Genomic DNA, 19,034 nt, shown 5'->3' on the forward strand with positions numbered 1-19,034 from the left:
TCTACCCTACGTCGAGAAGAACTGGCATAAGCCTATCACAAAGACAAGTGGCTCTGCAAAAGTGTACTAAGTGCAAAAGAGACAGACAGTAAAGTGCACATTGGGGTTGGTTTCATTTCTAGGAATTTCAGCCCCCATGAAACCAATGGATCCATGTCCTGAGAGTGCGGGGTTTTCAGCAGAAATCAACCGAGGGATATGTATTCCGGGTGTCCGGATGTTACAGGAACAATAGTTTCCTGTAGTGGGTCTCTGTGTACTGTGAACTGTTAGACAGTTTAAAGACGTGTGAAACCATCAACTGAAAATGGACACACTTCCCTCCGTTGGTACTGTGCATAGAGATCTGAACAAAAGGCAAGAGGGAAGGACAAAGGCCCATGGGACGCTAGTGGGTAGAATCACATTTACCTTAAGAACCTCTCGTCAGGTGCAGCCCCTCCCCCAACACTGACAAGATGCAGCAGCCATTGGGGATGGCAGTTAGCGGTTGGATTCCAGGTGGAATGTTGGTGTGTACCGCGAGGCTTGTTGTGGCTGGTGGATCCTAGGTAACCGGGCAGAGTTCTGTGGGTGGATCAGTGTGATGGAGGGTCTGCCGCCCTCTGTGGAGCTTGGCTTAGGTCTTTGGTCCGGGAAGCTGTGTCAGTTCGAGATACTGCTGCTGCCCAAAGACCTGAGTTCACGGGTCAGTTTCCAGAACCTGAAAGGGCAGACAGTGGAATATCTGCCTGACATCAGCTTACTGGTGAGGCTCCGAGGTACTGTCAGACTTGCCCAGTCCTGGTGAAGTCGACTTTATGGGAGACACGAAGAGAAGCTGTCCGAAAAGCTGGCTGCACGGATTGAGGAGAGATGCGAACACGCTGATGAGAGATGTTGTGCTACAGTGGAGAATACTGGCCTGGAGACAGCTGTAGAGGATACCAGGCTCGAAAGACATTCATGAGACATATTGAACCTCGCTGATCCTGGCAGAAACCTACGGAGTGCCAACGTGGACTTGAGGAATTACCTCGATTCTCTGCTCCAAGAACGGGTCCAAGATCCCTGACGTCTAAAAGAGAAGAGATGGTCAAGATGATCAAATCGCTCATGTTCTTGGAAGAGGTCGTGAGAATCTACACGTCCCAAGGGGCATTTCCTAGCCCTTCAGACCAAAATGCACCAAGCCCAGGTAAGCCTTTTCACAGGTTGGGGCTTAGCTATCAAGCAATTGCTCTTCCCTCCCCTCTACTCAGGCATCCATTTGAAGGATCAGTACCTGAGCTGCAATGAAGCCAGTACGAGAATGGCAAGCCCCTCCTAGAACCAGAATTCCTCCAGCTTCACACTCTGTGAACAACAGTGATCTCCTTAAAGGTCAAATAGTCTCGACTGAAATATATAGGGATTGAATACTTACCTCCCACAAAGAAACGATGGCCTTCCACTAGATTCCACAAATGCTGGGTTTATGTCTTCTCTGGGGTGAAGGGAGTGTGGTAAGTGAGGGGAATCTTTGACTGAACTTGAATATGTATTAGGCCTCCGTTTTTCAAGACAGTCTAGGTAAATATTAGAATCAGATAGTGAACTGAACTGTAAAAGTCGCCAATGACATCAAAGTCACAGCTATGTGGACAGTCTTTCACTTGAGTCAAGCCCCCGGGGGCACTATATCATGGGGTGCAGACTTGGTTGCGTTCAATTGCTTTACCCAACATGATCGGATGATTAAGTTTTCTCATCACTGATAGGAGAACACCTGGTTCTCAATAGCCTAGCATAGCTGCAGCAGGGTTCCCTGAGCTATAATGCCTCTAGGTGCTTTTGGATTCAAACCTAAATGTATTTATTTGGTTTGTATTCTCTTCTATTTTCCTAGAGAGGGATGTTACCCTTGAAATGCCAACACTGGCCAGTAGGTGTCATTGGGAGTAAAGTGCACCACATGCACTAGTGAATCCAAGGTTGGGGGTTATTTCAAGTTTCCAATAGGTATTTCATGGTTCCTGTTGGTTTCGGAGGTTTCAACAGAAAAGAGTTGACATGACCCCTTTAACAGTTTGGACCGCTAGTTTGCATTCTATCTGTCTAGGTTTTCCTTAGTGCTGACAATATGTTACCAAAATTGACAAGTCTGGCTTCTAGGTCGCTTAAGTATGTTTCAAAAGCTAACTTCATTTTCGTATAACTCCCTAAACATGTAAACCGATTCTATTAAACTTGTTAAAGCCTGCAAATGAGATGTCAACACAATGTCAAAACTGGAGTCTTCGGACAATCCCTCCCAAAACGGCTATATGGAAACAAAGAACAAAACAAAACACATTTCTATGAACTGTATCTGGAAAGTGTTGATTCATCGATGCCCAGTTGACAGAGAAGCTGTTCAACCTGCGCTCACTCGTTCCCATGTACACAGAAATGGAAACATCCACTCACACAGCCCTTGGCACAGGACACTTGCCGAAGAGAGGTCTGTTACTTCCAAAGACAGGATGAGACCACAGAACAACTGGAAGTTGTAGAAGGCAAAGCAGGGAATGGAAGCAAGTGCAGGGTCTGATCCCTGGTGATGGAGCAGCAAAGGTGAAACTCTGTTTATCTTGGACCCACAATTTCAAGCGGACAGGAGACTTGGGATTGAATGTGATGTGCTGAGTGTTAGAAGAGTGCAGAGCAGATGCTTGGCTGACAGATGTCAAAGAAACCAGCGCAAAATATCCCCGCATTTGATTCTGAGACCAAGATCCGAGCTGCCAAATTTGAGGTAGCAGAGGCAGCGGTCAGTGAGGGATAGGGCTACGGATGACGACACACGATGGTTCTCAGGGATTTAGAGTGGTTTGTGGGATGGGGTGGGTCTATCAAGAGAGCAAACCCACCAGTGACACCAATGAGAAAGCAACTAGACTGGCGTGCGCGGTTGAGATTATCTATATGTCCCATGGCTACACACAGTGAATCTGCAGGACCAGGGACCAATTGGGCATTTTGCCAATAGAGCACGTGTGGGGCTGAATCATAGATATCATGCATCGGGTCTGAGGGATCCAGGGGGCCTTCACTTTGAAATCAGAATGAAAAGCCTTAGGATCTGCTACATTCATAACCTGCTCTAGGATAATGGTTTATTTCGAGGCAGAGGGTGCGCAACAGCTCTCTGGTTGCCTTCGTGCACCCGTGCAAAAAGGACGAGAGGACAAAAAGAGAGGTCCAAATCCACAGTGTGAGAAGTGGAAGCATTTCCTTCAGCATTATCTCACAAAAGCCGATGCTACATTTTTGATGGCACCGGCACGGTACGGCAACGAGGACACCAAGGTCGGTCAGCGGGATCTTTCCAGCAGGCCCTGATGTGTGACATCCATAGATCTGCTTCCACTGGTGTTTCTGTAGACAGAGAAGATCTGGGAAGGACTGGTTTCACTGGGACATTCCCGTGGCACTACAAAGCACAAACGCACTCTCAGTTGGCTGATTTGGAAACACTCCAAAATGACACAGAGCAGAATGCAGTGCTGAGAACTTTAGAAGCTTCATTTCCACAAGAGGAAGTGTCCTGTGCACTTTCAGAATTGTGAGATAAGCGTAATCAAAAGGAGTTTATGCTAATCGAAATAGTATGGGGTGTTCATGAAAACAAAGGCAACACCAGCAATTGGAGGGGTACCAGGCAACACACACAGGAACAGGACATGGCATCAATGTCAAGGAGAAATTGTCCTCACAGGAATCCCATGGAATTGCGCAGAGCCAAGGGTCTAAAATTTTCACTTAACAAAAACCTACAAGTCTACATTAGATACCTGATATTACCTGACCAGTGGAGATGAAGAAGTATAGTAAAAGAAGCAGGAAGTTCCATTTTCAGTTCCAAAGAGATTGAAGGCCCAAAGATAAGCTTTCAAACAACTAGACTGCAAAACTCTATCCAGAGCAAGTATTGAAAACGGAGGTGAGGGAATCCCTGAAAAACAACAGTGTCTCAGAATCACAAAAGGCAGAATACCAGAAAAGGGGAAGAGAAAGTCGAAAGACGAGCCAAATAATATCAGAAAACTCAATGGATGGGATAATATCAAGGCTAAAATTCAGTCCTAAGCAGACTACATAATGCAGAGGGACGCGTGAATGACTGTGAAGACAGGGGGACAGAAATCCCTCGTCAGAAACAGACATAGGAAAGCAAGTGCAAACCAATGAACACATTGCTGTTGAATCCTGGGGTAAGACAAGGCATGAAAGACTAGGATCCGTAAGAGTCCCAGATGGAAAAGCAAGAGAGAAAGAAACACAAAATTTCTGAAAAGTGATCTGTCGAAAAATCAGACTGAAACTTGCTGAAAGCCAAGAGAGAATCATCTATGCGAATTCAGGAAGTACACAGCATCCAAAGGAGGTGGAATCCCAATAGACCTACCAGCAGCTGAAGGAGTCAAATCAACAAAGTTCATGAGCATCCCACTGATTTAAAATGCGCCTGGAGGAAAACAACATAGTCCCAAGAGAACCTCCAGAGGGGTTTCACCTGATATCTCGGCAGCCATATTGCAGGAGAGGGAGGAGTGCCAGGACATAGACCACATCCTGAATGGCCAAATGCTGCCATCTAGGGTAGCCTAGGCCACATGACCGCCATTTCTAATAACGGCAGAGCTAGAGAATTCCACAGACCGGCCAACCTTAAAAGAATTCAGCAGTTCGAACCTTATCCTAAAAGAAAGGTTGAGAATCCTCCCCTGAATAGAAAAGCAGCAAGATGAAATGGAAAGAAGAAAACCCGTATTGGAAATGCAAGAAGAGCATGAGTGGCAAAAAGAAACAAGAAGAAGGCAAGGAGGACATCAAAACCCTAAAGATGGGAGAGGGAAGCAGGAAGTCCTAGGTGATTGGAAGCACTATCTTAAGTGAATCAGCTTATATGACTCTCTGTTGGAAGTGAACGAAGAGATGCATGGCCTGACGTGATTGCAAAACAAACGAGAAGCAGACCAACAAAGAATCAAACCAACAAACAAGCACCCAAAGGGTACGGTTGGCTGACAGATACCAAGGGAACAATGATTATTCGAAAGAAAATACTCAAGGTTATGTCAATGATCATTCAGCCTGCATCGACCCAGTATCGCGGCTTGCAAGTACTCAGCACACTTGTATTCGGAAATCAGAGGCGTGCATTTATATTCGTAAATATTGATTCATAAGAGCATATTGTGACCTACCCAAATGCCGATTTGGATTCAAATGGATTCCTAGTCCGTGATATAGACTTGCAAGTCTTCCAACAGGATGAATGAATGCCATATTCTACCCTACGTCGAGAAGAACTGGCATAAGCTTATCACAAAGACAAGTGGCTCTACAAAAGTGTACTAAGTGCAAAAGAGATAGACTGTAAAGAGCATATTGGGGTTGGTTTCATTTCTAGGAGTTTCAGCCCCCATGAAAACAATGGATCCATGTCCTGAGAGTGCGGGGTTTTCAGCAGAAATCAACCGACGGATATGTATTCCGGGTGTCCGGATGTTACAGGAACAATAGTTTCCTGTAGTGGGTCTCTGTGTACTGTGAACTGTTAGACAGTTTAAAGACGTGTGAAAGCATCAACTGAAAATGGACACACTTCCCTCCTTTGGTACTGTGCATAGAGATCTGAACAAAAGGGAAGAGGTAAGGACAAAGGCCCATGGGACGCTAGTGGGTAGAATCACATTTACCTTAGGAACCTCTCGTCGGGTGCAGCCCCTCCCCCAACACTGACAAGATGCAGCAGCCATTGTGGATGGCAGTTAGCCGTTGGATTCCAGGTGGAATGTTGGTGTGTACCGCGAGGCTTGTTGTGGCTGGTGGATCCTAGGTAACCGGGCAGAGTTCTGTGGGTGGAACAGTGTGATGGAGGGGCTGCCTCCCTCTGTGCAGCTTGGCTTATGTCTTTGGTCCGGGAAGATGTGTCAGTTTGAGATACTGCTGCTGCCCAAAGACCTGAGTCGACGGGACAATTTCCAGAAACTTAAAGGGTAGACAGCGGAAGATCTGCCTGTCATCAGCTTACTGGTGAGGCTCCGAGGTACTGTCAGACTTGCCCAGTCCTGGTGAAGTCGACTTTATGGGAGACACGAAGAGAAGCTGGCCAAAAAGCTGGCTGCATGGATTGAGGAGAGATGCGAACACACTGATGATAGATGTTGTGCTACAGTGGAGAATACTGGCCTGGAGACAGCTGTAGAGGATACCAAGCTTGAAAGGCATTCATGAGACATATTGAACCTCGCTGATCCTGGCAGAAACCTACGGAGTGCCAACGTGGACTTGAGGAAGTTCCTCGATTCTCTGCTCCAAGAACGGTTCCAAGATCCCTGACGTCTAAAAGACAAGAGATGGCCGATATGATCAGAACGCTTATGTTCATGGAAGAGGTCGTGGGAATCCACACGTCCCAAGGGGCATTTCCATGCCCTTCAGACCAAAATGCACCAAGCCCAGTTAATCCTTTTCCTAGGTTGGGGCTTAGCTATCAAGCACTTGCTCTTCCCTCCCCTCTACTCAGGCATCCATTTGAAGGATCAGTACCTGAGCTGCAATGAAGCCAGTACGAGAATGGCAAGCCCCTCCTAGAACCAGAGTTCCTCCAGCTTCACACTCTGTGAACAACAGTGATCTCTTTAAAGGTCAAATAATCTCGACTGAAATATATAGGTATTGAATAATTATCCCCCACAAAGAAACGATGGCCTTCCACTAGATCCTGCAAATGCTGGGATTATGTCTTCTATGGGGTGAAGGGTGTGTGGTAAGTGAGGGGAATCTTTGACTGAACTTGAATATGAATTAGGCCTCCGTTTTTCAAGACAGTCTAGGTAAATATTAGAATCAGATATTGAACTGAAATGTAAAAGTCGCCAATGACATCAAAGTCACAGCTATTTGGACAGTCTTTCACTTGAGTCAAGCCCCCGGGGGGACTATATCATGGGGTGCAGACTTGGTTGCGTTCAATTGCTTTACCCAACATGATCGGATGGTTAAGGTTTCTCATCACTGATAGGAGAACACCTGGTTCTCAATAGCCTAGCATAGCTGCAGCAGGGTTCCCTGAGCTATAATGCCTCTAGGTGCTTTTGGATTCAAACCTAAATGTATTTATTTGGTTTGATTTCTCTTGTATTTTTCTAGAGAAGGATGTTACCCCTTGAAATGCCAACACTGGACAGTAGTTGTCTTTGGGAGTAAAGGTCACCACATGCACTAGTGAATCCAAGGTTGGGGTTTATTTCAAGTTTCCAATAGGTATTTCATGTTTCCTGTTGGTTTCGGAGGCTTCAACAGTAAACAGTTGACATGACCCCTTTAACAGTTCGGACTGCTAGTTTGCATTCTATCTGTCTATGTTTTCCTTAGAGCTGACAAAATGCTACAAAAATTGACAAGTCTGGCTTCTAGGTCGATTTAGTATGTTTCAGAAACTAACTTCATTTTCGTATAACTCCCAAAACATTTATATATATTCTATTAAATTTTTAAAGACTGCAAATTAGATATCAACACAATGTCAAAACTGGAGCCTTCGGACAATCCCTCACACCACGGCTTTATAGAAACAAAGAGATAAAAAAAATCACATTTCTGTGAAATGTATCTGGAAAGTGTTGATTCATCGATGCCCAGTTGACAGAGAAGCAGTGCAACCTGCGCTCACTCGCTCCCATGAACACAGCAATGGAAACATCCACTCACCCAGCCCTTGGCACAGGACACTTGCCGAAAAGAGGTCTGTTACTACCAAAGACAGGATGAGGCCTCAGAACACCTGGAAGCAGGAGAAGGAAAAGCAGGGAATGGATACCAGTGCATGGTCTGAGCCCTGTTGATGGAGCAGTAAAGGTGAAACTCTCTTTAACTTGGACGCACACTCTCAAGCGGACAGGAGACATGGGATTGAAGGTGATGCGCTGAGTGTTAGAAGAGTGCACAGTAGAAGCTTGGCTGACAGAACTCAAAGAATCCAGTGCAAAATATCCCCACAGTTGATTCTGAGACCAAGATCCGAGCTGCCAAATTTGAGGTAGCAGAGGCAGCGTTCAGGGAGGGATAGGGCTACGGATGATGGCACACGCTGAGTCTCAGGGATCTGGATTGCGTTGTGGGATGTGGTGGGTCCTATCAAGAGAGCAAACCGTCCTGTGACCCCAATGAGCAAGCAACCACCCTGGCGCGCGCAGATGAAATTATCGATATGTCCCATGGCCACACCCAGTGCATCTGCAGGACCAGAGACCAATTAGGCATTTTGCCAATAGAGCATGTGTGGGGCTGAATCAGAGATATTGTGCATCGGGTCTGAGGGATCCAGGGGGCCTTGGGTTTGAATTCAGAATGAAAAGCCTTAGGATCTGCTACATACATATCCTGGGCTGTCATTATGGTTTGGTTTGAGGCACAGGATATGCAACAGCTCTGTGGTTGCCTTCGTGGACCCGTGCCACAAGGATGAGAGGACAAGGAAGTGTGGTCCACGACCACAGCGTGAGAAGAGGAAGGATCTCCTTCACTTTATCTCTCAAAAACGGATGCTACATTTTGGATGGCACCGGCACGGTTCGGAAGCGAGGACATCAATTTCGGTCTGCGCGATCATTCCAGCAGGCCCTGATGTGTGACATCCATAGATATGCTTCCACTGGTGTTTCTGCCGACAGAGAAGCTCTTGGAAGAACTGGTTTCATTGGGACATTCCCGTGGCACTACAAAGTACAAGCGCACTCACACTCTGCTCTTCTGGAAACACTCCAAAATAACATAGAGTAGAATGCATAGCTGAGAAGTTTTAGAAGCTCCATTTCCACCAGAGGAAGTGTCCTGTGCTCTTTCAGATTTGTGAGATAAGCGTAATCAAACTGAGGTTATCCTAATCGAAATAGTATGGGGTGTTCATCACAACAAAAGCAACAACAGCAATTGGAAATAGACCAGACAACACACACAGGAACAGGACATGGCATCAATGTCTAGGAAAATTTGTCCTCACAGAAATCCCATGCAATTGTGTAGAGCCAAGAGTCTAAATTTTCACTTAACATAGCCCTAGAAGTCTACATTAATTACCTGAAATTACCTGACCAGAAGAGATGAAGAAATACAGTAAAAGGAAACGGAAGTACCATTTTCAGTTCCAAAGAGTTTGGAGACCCTAAAGATAAGCTTTCAGACAACTAGACTGCAAAACGCTCTCCAGAGCAAGTATTGAAAATGGAGGTGAGGGAAACACTGAAGAACAACAGTGTCTCAGAATCCCAAAAATCAGAATACCAGAAAAGGGGAAGAGAAAGACTAAAGACGAGCCAAAAAATATCAGAAAACTCAGTGGATGAGAAAATATTAGGGCTAACATTCCTTCCTAAGCAGACTAGATATTGCAGAGGGACGAGTGAATGACTTTGAAGACAGGGTAACAAAAATCCCTCGGTCAGAAGCACACATAGGAAAGCAAGTGAAAACCAATGAAAACATTGCTGTTGAATCCTGGTTGAAGACAAGGCATGAAAGACTAAAATTCGAAAGAGTCCCAGATGGAAAAGCAAGAGATAAAGAAACAAACAATGTTTGAAAAGTTATGTGCAGAAATATCAGACTGAAACTTGCTGAAAGCCAAGATAGAATCATCTAGGCGAATTCAGGAAGTACACAGCGTCCAAAAGAGGTGGAATCTCAATAGACTTAGCAGCAGCTGTATGATCCAAATCAACAAAGTTCATGAGCATCCCAGTGATTTAAAATGCGCCTGGAGGAAATCAACATAGTCACAAGAGAACTTCCAGAGGGGTTTCAGCTGCTATCTCAGCAGCAATATTGCAGGACAGGGAGGAGTGCCAGGACATAGACCATAGCTTGAATGGCAAAATGCTGCCATCTAGGGTAGCCTAGGCCACATGACCGCCATTTCTAATAACGGCAGAACTAGAGAATTCCACAGACTGGCCAACTTTAAAAGAATTCAGCAGTTCGAACCTTATCCTAAAAGAAAGGTTGAGAATCCTCCCCTGAATAGAAAAGCAGCAAGATGAAATGGAAAGAAGAAAACCAGTATTGGAAATGCAAGAAGAGCATGAGTGGCAAAAAGAAACAAGAAGAAGGCAAGGAGGACATAAAAACCCTAAAGATGGGAGAGGGAAGCAGGAAGTCCTAGGTGATTGGAAGCACTATCTTAAGTGAATCCGCTTATATGACTCTCTGTTGGAAGCAAACGGAGAGATGCATGGCCTGACGTGTTTGCAAAACAAACGAGAAGCAGACCAAGAAAGAATCAAACAAACAAACAACACAAAAATGGTAGGGTAACATGAATATTCAAAAGAAATTACTCAAGGTGATGTCAAGGATCATTCAGTACGCATCGACCCAGTATCGCGGCTTGAATGTACACAGCACACCTGTATTCGGAAATCAGAGGCGTGCATTTATATTCGTAAATATTGATTCATATGAGCATATCGTGACCTAACCCAAATGCCGATTTGGAATCCAATGGATTCCTAGTCCGTGATATAGACTACCATGTCTTCCAAAAGTAAGAATGAATGCCATATTCTACACTACGACGAGATGAAATGGCACAAGCCTATAACAAGGAAAAGTAGCTCCAAAAAAGTGTACTAAGGTCAAAAGAGACAGGCAGTAAAGTGCACATTGGGGATTGTATCATTACTAGGAATTTCAGCCCTCTGGAAACAAATGGATAGATGTCCCGTGAATGCGGGTGTTTCAGCAGAAATCATCCGACGGCTAGGTATTGCAGGTGTGCCCATATTACAGGAACAATAATTTCCCTTAGTGGGTCTCTCTATACTGTGAACTGTTAGAAAGTTTAAAGACGTGTGAAATATTCAACTGAAAATGGACACACTTCCCTCCGTTGCTACAGTGCATACAGATCTGAACAAAAGGAAAGAGGTAAGAACAGAGGCCCATTGGACACTAGTGGGTAGAATCACTTTTACCTTAGGAACATCTCGTCGGATGCAGCCCCTCCCAAAACGCTGACAAGATGCAGCAGCCATTGGGGATGGCAATTAGCCGTTGGATTCCAGGTGGAAAGTTGCTGTGTACCGCGAGGCTTGTTGTGGCTGGTGGATCCTAGTTAACCGGGCAGAGTTCTGTGAGTGGATCAGTGCGATGGAGGGGCTGCCGCCCTCTGTGGAACTTGGCTTAGGTCTTTGTTCCGGGAAGCTGTGTCAGTTCGAGATACTGCTGCTGCCCAAAGACCTGAGTTCACGGGTCAGTTTCCAGAACCTGAAAGGGCAGACCGTGGAAGATCTGCCTGTCTTCAGCTTACTGGAGAGGCTCCGAGGTCCTTTCACACTTGCCCAGTCCTGTTGAAGTCGAGTTTATGGGAGAAAGGAAGAGAAGCTTGTCGAAAATATGGCTGCACGGATTGAGGAGAGATGCGAACACATTGATGAGAGATGTTCTGCTACAATAGAGAATACTGGCCTGGAGACAGCTGTAGAGGATAGCAAACTCGAAAGTCATTCATGAGACATATTGAAACTCGCTGATACTAGCAGAAACATACGGAGGGCCACCGTGGACTGGAGGAAGTTCCTCAATTCTCTGCTCCAAGAACGGGTCCAAGATCCCTGACGTCTAAAGAGAAGAGATGGCAGAGATGATAAAAACGCTCATATTCTTGAAAGAGGTCAGATAATCCACACGACCCAAGGGGCAATTCCAAGCCATTCAGATCAAAGTGCACCAAGCCCAGGTAAGCCTTTTCCCAGGTATGGGCCTAGCTATCAATCATTGCTCTTCCCTCCCCTCTACTCAGGCATCCATTTAGAGGGATCAGTACCTGAGCTGCAATGAAGCCAGTAAGAGAAGAGCAAGCCCCTCCTAGAATCAGAGTTCCTCTAGCTTCATCCTCTGTGAACAACAGGGAACCCCATAAAGGTCAAATACTCTCGTATGAAATAGATAGGAATTGAATACTTAGCTCCCACAAAGAAACGATGGCCTTCCGCTAGATTCAGCAAATGCTGGGTTTATGTCTTCTCTGGGGTGAAGGGAGTGTGGTAAGTGAGGGGAATCTTTGACTGAACTTGAATCTGTATTAGGCCTCCGTTTTTCAAGACAGTATAGGTAAATATTAGAAGTCAGATAGTGAACTGAACTGTAAAAGTCGCCAATGACATGAAAGACACAGCTTATGTGGACCGTCTTTCAATTGAGTCAAGCCCCCGGGGGCAATCAATCATGGGGGTGCAGACTTGGTTGCATTCAAGTGCTTTACCCAACATGATCGGATGATTAAGCGTTCTCATCACTGATAGAAGAACACCTGGTTCTCAGTAGCCTAGCATAGCTGCAGCAGGTTTCTCATAGCTATAATGCCTCTAGGTTCTTTGGATTCAAAGCTAATTGTATATATTTAGTTCGTTTCCTCTTGTATTTTCCTTGAGAGTGATGTTACACCTTGAAATGCCAACATTGACCATTAGGAGTCATCGGGAGTAAAGGGCAACACATGCACAAGTGAATCCAAGCTTGGGGGTTATTTCATGATTCCATTAGTAATTTCATGGTTCCTGGTGGTTTCAGAGGTTTTAACAGTAAAGAGTTGACATGACCCCTTTAAGAGTTCGGACTGCTAGTTTTCATTCAATCTGTCTATGTTTTCCTTAGAGCTGACAAAATGTTACCAAAATTGACAAGTCTGGTTTCTAGGTCGATTTAGTATGTTTCAGAATCTAACTTCATTTTCGTATAACTCCCAAAACATTTATATAAATTCTATTAAATTTTTAAAGACTGCAAATGAGATATCAACACAATGTCAAAACTGGAGTCTTCGGACAATCCCTCCCACCACGGCTGTATAGAAACAAAGAGATAAAAAAAAATCACATTTCTGTGAAATGTATCTGGAAAGTGTTGATTCATCGATGCCCAGTTGACAGAGAAGCAGTGCAACCTGCGCTCACTCGCTCCCATGAACACAGCAATGGAAACATCCACTCACCCAGCCCTTGGTACAGGACACATGCCGAAGAGAGGTCTGTTACTTCCAAAGACAGGATGAGGCCTCAGAACAACTGGAAGCAGGAGAAGGAAAAGCAGGGAATGGATACCAGTGCATGGTCTGAGCCCTGTTGATGGAGCAGTAAAGGTGAAACTCTCTTTAACTTGGACGCACACTCTCAAGCGGACAGGAGACCTGGGATTGAAGGTGATGTGCTGAGTGTTAGAAGAGTGCACAGCAGATGCTTGACTGACAGAACTCAAAGAATCCAGTGCAAATTATCCCCACAGTTGATTCTGAGACCAAGATCCGAGCTGCCAAATTTGAGGTAGCAGAGGCAGCGTTCAGGGAGGGATAAGGCTACGGATGATGGCACACGCTGAGTCTCAGGGATCTGGAGTGCGTTGTGGGATGTGGTGGGTCCTATCAAGAGAGCAAACCGACCTGTGACCCCAATGAGCAAGCAACCACCCTGGCACGCGCAGTTGAAATTATCGATATGTCCCATGGACACACACAGTGCATCTGCAGGACCAGAGACCAATTTGGCATTTTGCCAGTAGAGCATGTGTGGGGCTGAATCAGAGATATTGTGCATCGGGTCTGAGGGATCCAGGGGGCCTTGGGTTTGAATTCAGAATGAAAAGCCTTAGGATCTGCTACATTCATAACCTGGGCTGTGATTATGGTTTGGTTTGAGGCACAGGATGTGCAACAGCTCTGTGGTTGCCTTCGTGCACCCGTGCCACAAGGATGGGAGGACAAGGAAGTGTTGTCCAAGACCACAGCGCGAGAAGAGGAAGGATTTCCTTCAGTTTATCTCTCAAAAGCGGTTGCTACATTTTGGATGGCACCGGCATGGTTCGGCAGCGAGGACACCAAGTTCGGGCTGCGGGATCATTCCAGCAGGCCCTGATGTGTGACATCCATTGATATGCTTCCACTGGTGTTTCTGTAGACATAGAAGCTCTTGGAAGAACTGGTTTCAGTGGGACATTCCCGTGGCACTACAAAGCACAAGCCCACTCACACTCTGCCCTTCTGGAAACACTCCAAAATAACATAGAGTAGAATGCAGAGCTGAGAACATTTAGAAGCTCCATTTCCACCAGAGGAAGTGTCCTGTGCTCTTTCAGATTTGTGAGTTAAGCGTAATCAAAATGAGGTTATCCTAATCGAAATAGTATGGGGTGTTCATCACAACAAAGGCAACACAAGCAATTGGAGATAGACCAGACAACACACACAGGAACAGGACATGGCATCAATGTCTAGGAAAATTTGTCCTCACAGAAATCCCATGCAATTGTGTAGAGCCAAGAGTCTAAACTTTTCACTTAACAATGCCCTGGAAGTCTACATTAGATACCTGAAATTACCTGACCAGGAGAGATGAAGCAATACAGTAAAAGGAAAAGGAAGTACCATTTTCAGTTCCAAAGAGATTGAAGGCCCTAAAGATAAGCTTTCAGACAACTAGACTGCAAAACGCTCTCCAGAGCAAGTATTGAAATTGGAGGCGAGGGAAACACTGAAGAACAACAGTGTCTCAGAATCACAAAAGGCAGAATACCCTAAAAGGGGAAGAGAAAGCCTAAACACGAGCCAAAAAATATCAGAAAACTCAGTGGATGAGAAAATATCAGGGCTAACATTCCGTCCTAAGCAGACTAGATATTGCAGAGGGACGCGTGAATGACTTTGAAGACAGGGGAACAGAAATCCCTCGGTCAGAAGCACACATAGGAAAGCAAGTGCAAACCAATGAAAACATTGCTGTTGAATCCTGGTTGAAGAAAAGGCATGAAAGACTAAAATTCGAAAGAGTCCCAGATGGAAAAGCAAGAGATAAAGAAACAAACAATGTTTGAAAAGTTATGTGTAGAAAAATCAGACTGAAACTTGCTGAAAGCCAAGATAGAATCATCTAAGCGAATTCAGGAAGTACACAGCGTCCAAAAGAGGTGGAATCCCAATAGACTTAGCAGCAGCTGTATGACCCAAATCAACAAAGTTCATGAGCATCCCAGTGATTTAAAATGCGCCTGGAGGAAAGCAACATAGTCACAAGAGAACCTCCAGAGGGGTTTCAGCTGCTATATCAGCAGCATTATTGCAGGACAGGGAGGAGTGCCAGGACATAGGCCATAGCTTGAATGGCAAAATGCTGCCATCTAGGGTAGCCTATGCCACATGACCACCATTTAAAATAACAGCAGAGCTAGAGAATGCCACAGACCTGCAAATCTTAAAAGAATTCAGCAGTTCGAATCTTATCCTAAAAGAAAGGTTGAGAATTCTCCCCTGAAGGGATAAGCAGCAAGATGAACTGGAAAGAAGAAAACCCTTATTGGAAATGCAAGAAGAGCTTGAGTGGAAAAGAAGAAACAAGAAGAAAGCAAGGAGGACATCCAAACCTTAAAGATGGGAGAGGGAAGCAGGAAATCATAGGGGATTGGAAGCACTATCTTAAGGGAGTCAGCTTATATGACTCTCTTTTGGAAGCAAACGGAGAGATGCATGGCCTGACGTGTTTGCAAAACAAACGAGAAGCAGACCAAGAAAGAATCAAACAAACAAACAACACAAAAAGGGTAGGGGAACATGACTATTCAAAAGAAATTACTCAAGGTGATGTCAAGGATCATTCAGTACGCATCGACCCAGTATCGCGGCTTGAATGTACTCAGCACACCTGTATTCGGAAATCAGAGGCGTGCATTTATATTCGTAAATATTGATTCATATGAGCATATCGTGACCTAACCCAAATGCCGATTTGGAATCCAATGGATTCCTAGTCCGTGATATAGACTTGCAAGTCTTCCAACAGGATGAATGAATGCCATATTCTACACTACGTCGAGAAGAAATGGCACAAGCCTATAACAAGGAAAAGTAGCTCCGCAAAAGTGTACTAAGATCAAAAGAGACAGGCAGTAAAGTGCACATTGGGGATTGTATCATTCCTAGGAATTTCAGCCCCCTTGAAACAAATGGATAGATGTCCCGTGAATGCGGGTGTTTCAGCAGAAATCAACCGACGGCTATGTATTGCGGGTGTGCCCATATTACAAGAACAATAGTTTCCCTTAGTGGGTCTCTGTGTACTGTGAATTGTTTGAAAGTTTAAAGACGTGTGAAACATTCAACTGAAAATGTACACACTTCCCTCCGTTGCTACAGTGCATACAGATCTGAACAAAAGGAAAGAGGGAAGAACAAAGGCCCATGGGACGCTAGTGGGTAGAATCACATTTACCTTAGGAACCTCTCGTCGGATGCAGCCCCTTCCCCAAGACTGACAAGATGCAGCAGCCATTGTGGATGGCAGTTAGCGGTTGGATTCCAGGTGGAATGTTGGTGTGTACCGCGAGGCTTGTTGTGGCTGGTGGATCCTAGGTAACCGGGCAGAGTTCTGTGGGTGGATCAGTGCGATGGAGGGGCTGCCGCCCTCTGTGGAGCTTGGCTTAGTTCTTTGGTCCGGGAAGCTGTGTCAGTTCGAGATACTGCTGCTGCCCAAAGACCTGAGTTCACGGGTCAGTTTCCAGAAACTGAAAGGGCAGACAGTGGAAGATCTGCCTGTCTTCAGCTTACTGGAGAGGCACCGAGGTCCTTTCAGACTTGCCCAGTCCTGTTGAATTCGACTTACTGGGAGACACGAAGAGAAGCTGGCCGAAAATATGGCTGCACGGATTGAGGAGAGATGCGAACACATTGATGAGAGATGTTTTGCTACAATAGAGAATACTGGCCTGGAGACAGCTGTAGAGGATAGCAGGCTCGAAAGGCATTCATGAGACATATTGAACCTCGCTGATACTAGCAGAAACATACGGAGGGCCACCGTGGACTGGAGGAAGTTCCTCAATTCTCTGCTCCATGAACGGGTCCAATATCCCTGACGTCTAAAGAGAAGAGATGGCAGAGATGATAAAAACGCTCATGTTCTTGAAAGAGGTCTGATAATCCACACGACCCAAGGGGCAATTCCAAGCCATTCAGATCAAAGTGCACCAAGCCCAGGTAAGCCTTTTCCCAGGTATGGGCCTAGCTATCAAGCACTTGTTCTTCCCTCCCCTCCACTCAGGCATCCATTTTGGGGGATCAGTACCTGAGCTGCAATGAAGCCAGTAAGAGAAGAGCAAGCCCCTCCTAGAATCAGAGTCCCTCTAACTTCATCCTCTGTGGACAACAGGGAACCCCATAAAGGTCAAATACTCTCATATGAAATAGATAGGAATTGAATATTACCTCCCACAAAGACGCGATGGCCTTCCGCCAGATTCAGCAATTGCTGGGTTTATGTCTTCTCTGGGGTGAAGGGAGTGTGGTAAGTGAGGGGAATCTTTGACTGAACTTGATTCTGTATTAGGCCTCCGTCTTTCAAGACAGTCTAGGTAATTATTAGAAGTCAGATAGTGAACTGAACGGTAAAAGTCGCCAATGACATGAAAGACACAGCTTATGTGGACCGTCTTTCAATTGAGTCAAGCCCCCGGGGGCAATCTATCACGGGGGTGCAGACTTGGTTGCATTCAAGTGCTTTACCCAACATGATCAGATGATTAACCGTTCTCATCACTGATAGAAGAACACCTGGTTCTCAGTAGCCTAGCATAGCTGCAGCAGGGTTCTCATAGCTATAATGCCTCTAGGTTCTTTGGATTCAAAGCTAAATGTATATATTTAGTTCGTTTCCTCTTGTATTTTCCTTGAGAGGGATGTTACACCTTGAAATGCCAACATTGACCAGTAGGTGTCATCGGGAGTAAAGGGCACCACATGCACAAGTGAATCCAAGCTTGGGGGTTATTTCATGTTTCCATTAGTTATTTCATGGTTCCTGTTGGTTTCGGAGGCTTCAACAGTAAAGATTTGACATGACCACTTTAAGAGTTCGGACTGCTAGTTTGCATTCTATCTGTCTATGTATTCCTTAGAGCTGACAAAATGTTACCGAAATTGACAAGTCTGGCTTCTAGGTCGATTTAGTATGTTTCAGAAACTAACTTCATTTTCGTATAACTCGCAAAACATTTATATAAATTCTATTAAATATTTAAAGACTGCCAATGAGATATCAACACAATGTCAAAACTGGGGTCTTCGGAAAATCCCTCCCACCACGGCTGTATAGAAACAAAGAGATAAAAAAAATCACATTTCTGTGAAATGTATCTGGAAAGTGTTGATTCATCGATGCCCAGTTGACAGAGAAGCAGTGCAACCTGCGCTCACTCGCTCCAATGAACACAGCAATGGAAACATCCACTCACCCAGCCCTTGGCACAGGACACTTGCCGAAGAGAGGTCTGTTACTTCCAAAGACAGGATGAGGCCTCAGAACACCTGGAAGCAGGAGAAGGAAAAGCAGGGAATGGATACCAGTGCATGGTCTGAGCCCTGTTGATGGAGAAATAAAGGTGAAAGTCTCTTTAACTTGGACGCACACTCTCAAGCGGATGGGAGTCATGGGATTGAAGGTGATGCGCTGAGTGTTAGAAGAGTGCACAGCAGATGCTTGGCTGACAGAACTCAAAGAATCCAGTGCAAAATATCCCCACAGTTGATTCTGAGACCAAGATCCGAGCTGCCAAATTTGAGGTAGCAGAGGCAGCGTTCAGGGAGGGATAGGGCTACGGATGATGGCACACGCTGAGTCTTAGGGATCTGGATTGCGTTGTGGGATGTGGTGGGTCCTATCAAGAGAGCAAACCGTCCTGTGACCCCAATGAGCAAGCAACCACCCTGGCGCGCGCAGTTGAAATTATCGATATGTCCCATGGCCACACCCAGTGCATCTGCAGGACCAGAGACCAATTTGGCATTTTGCAAATAGAGCATGTGTGGGGCTGAATCAGAGATATTGTGCATCGGGTCTGAGGGGTCCAGGGGGCCTTGGGTTTGAATTCAGAATGAAAAGCCATAGGATCTGCTACATTCATAACCTGGGCTGTGATTATGGTTTGGTTTGAGGCACAGGATGTGCAACAGCTCTGTGGTTGCCTTCGTGCACCCGTGCCACAAGGAT

The 19,034-nt window shown here is 45.5% G+C and overlaps 1 long non-coding RNA gene across 1 annotated transcript; it reads right to left on the minus strand.

Annotated features, from left to right (window-relative positions):
* Nucleotides 1–6,184: 6,184 nt before the first annotated feature.
* Nucleotides 6,185–16,444, minus strand: LOC140692579 (uncharacterized). Its single transcript, XR_012068146.1, has 4 exons — nt 16,263–16,444; nt 7,723–7,795; nt 6,559–6,629; nt 6,185–6,351 (listed from the first exon to the last, which is right to left on the minus strand). It is a non-coding gene; the product is annotated as an uncharacterized lncRNA (long non-coding RNA).
* Nucleotides 16,445–19,034: the final 2,590 nt, after the last annotated feature.

The sequence above is a fragment of the Vicugna pacos genome, unplaced genomic scaffold (assembly GCF_048564905.1).
Source record: "Vicugna pacos unplaced genomic scaffold, VicPac4 scaffold_13, whole genome shotgun sequence".
NCBI lineage: Eukaryota > Metazoa > Chordata > Mammalia > Artiodactyla > Camelidae > Vicugna > Vicugna pacos.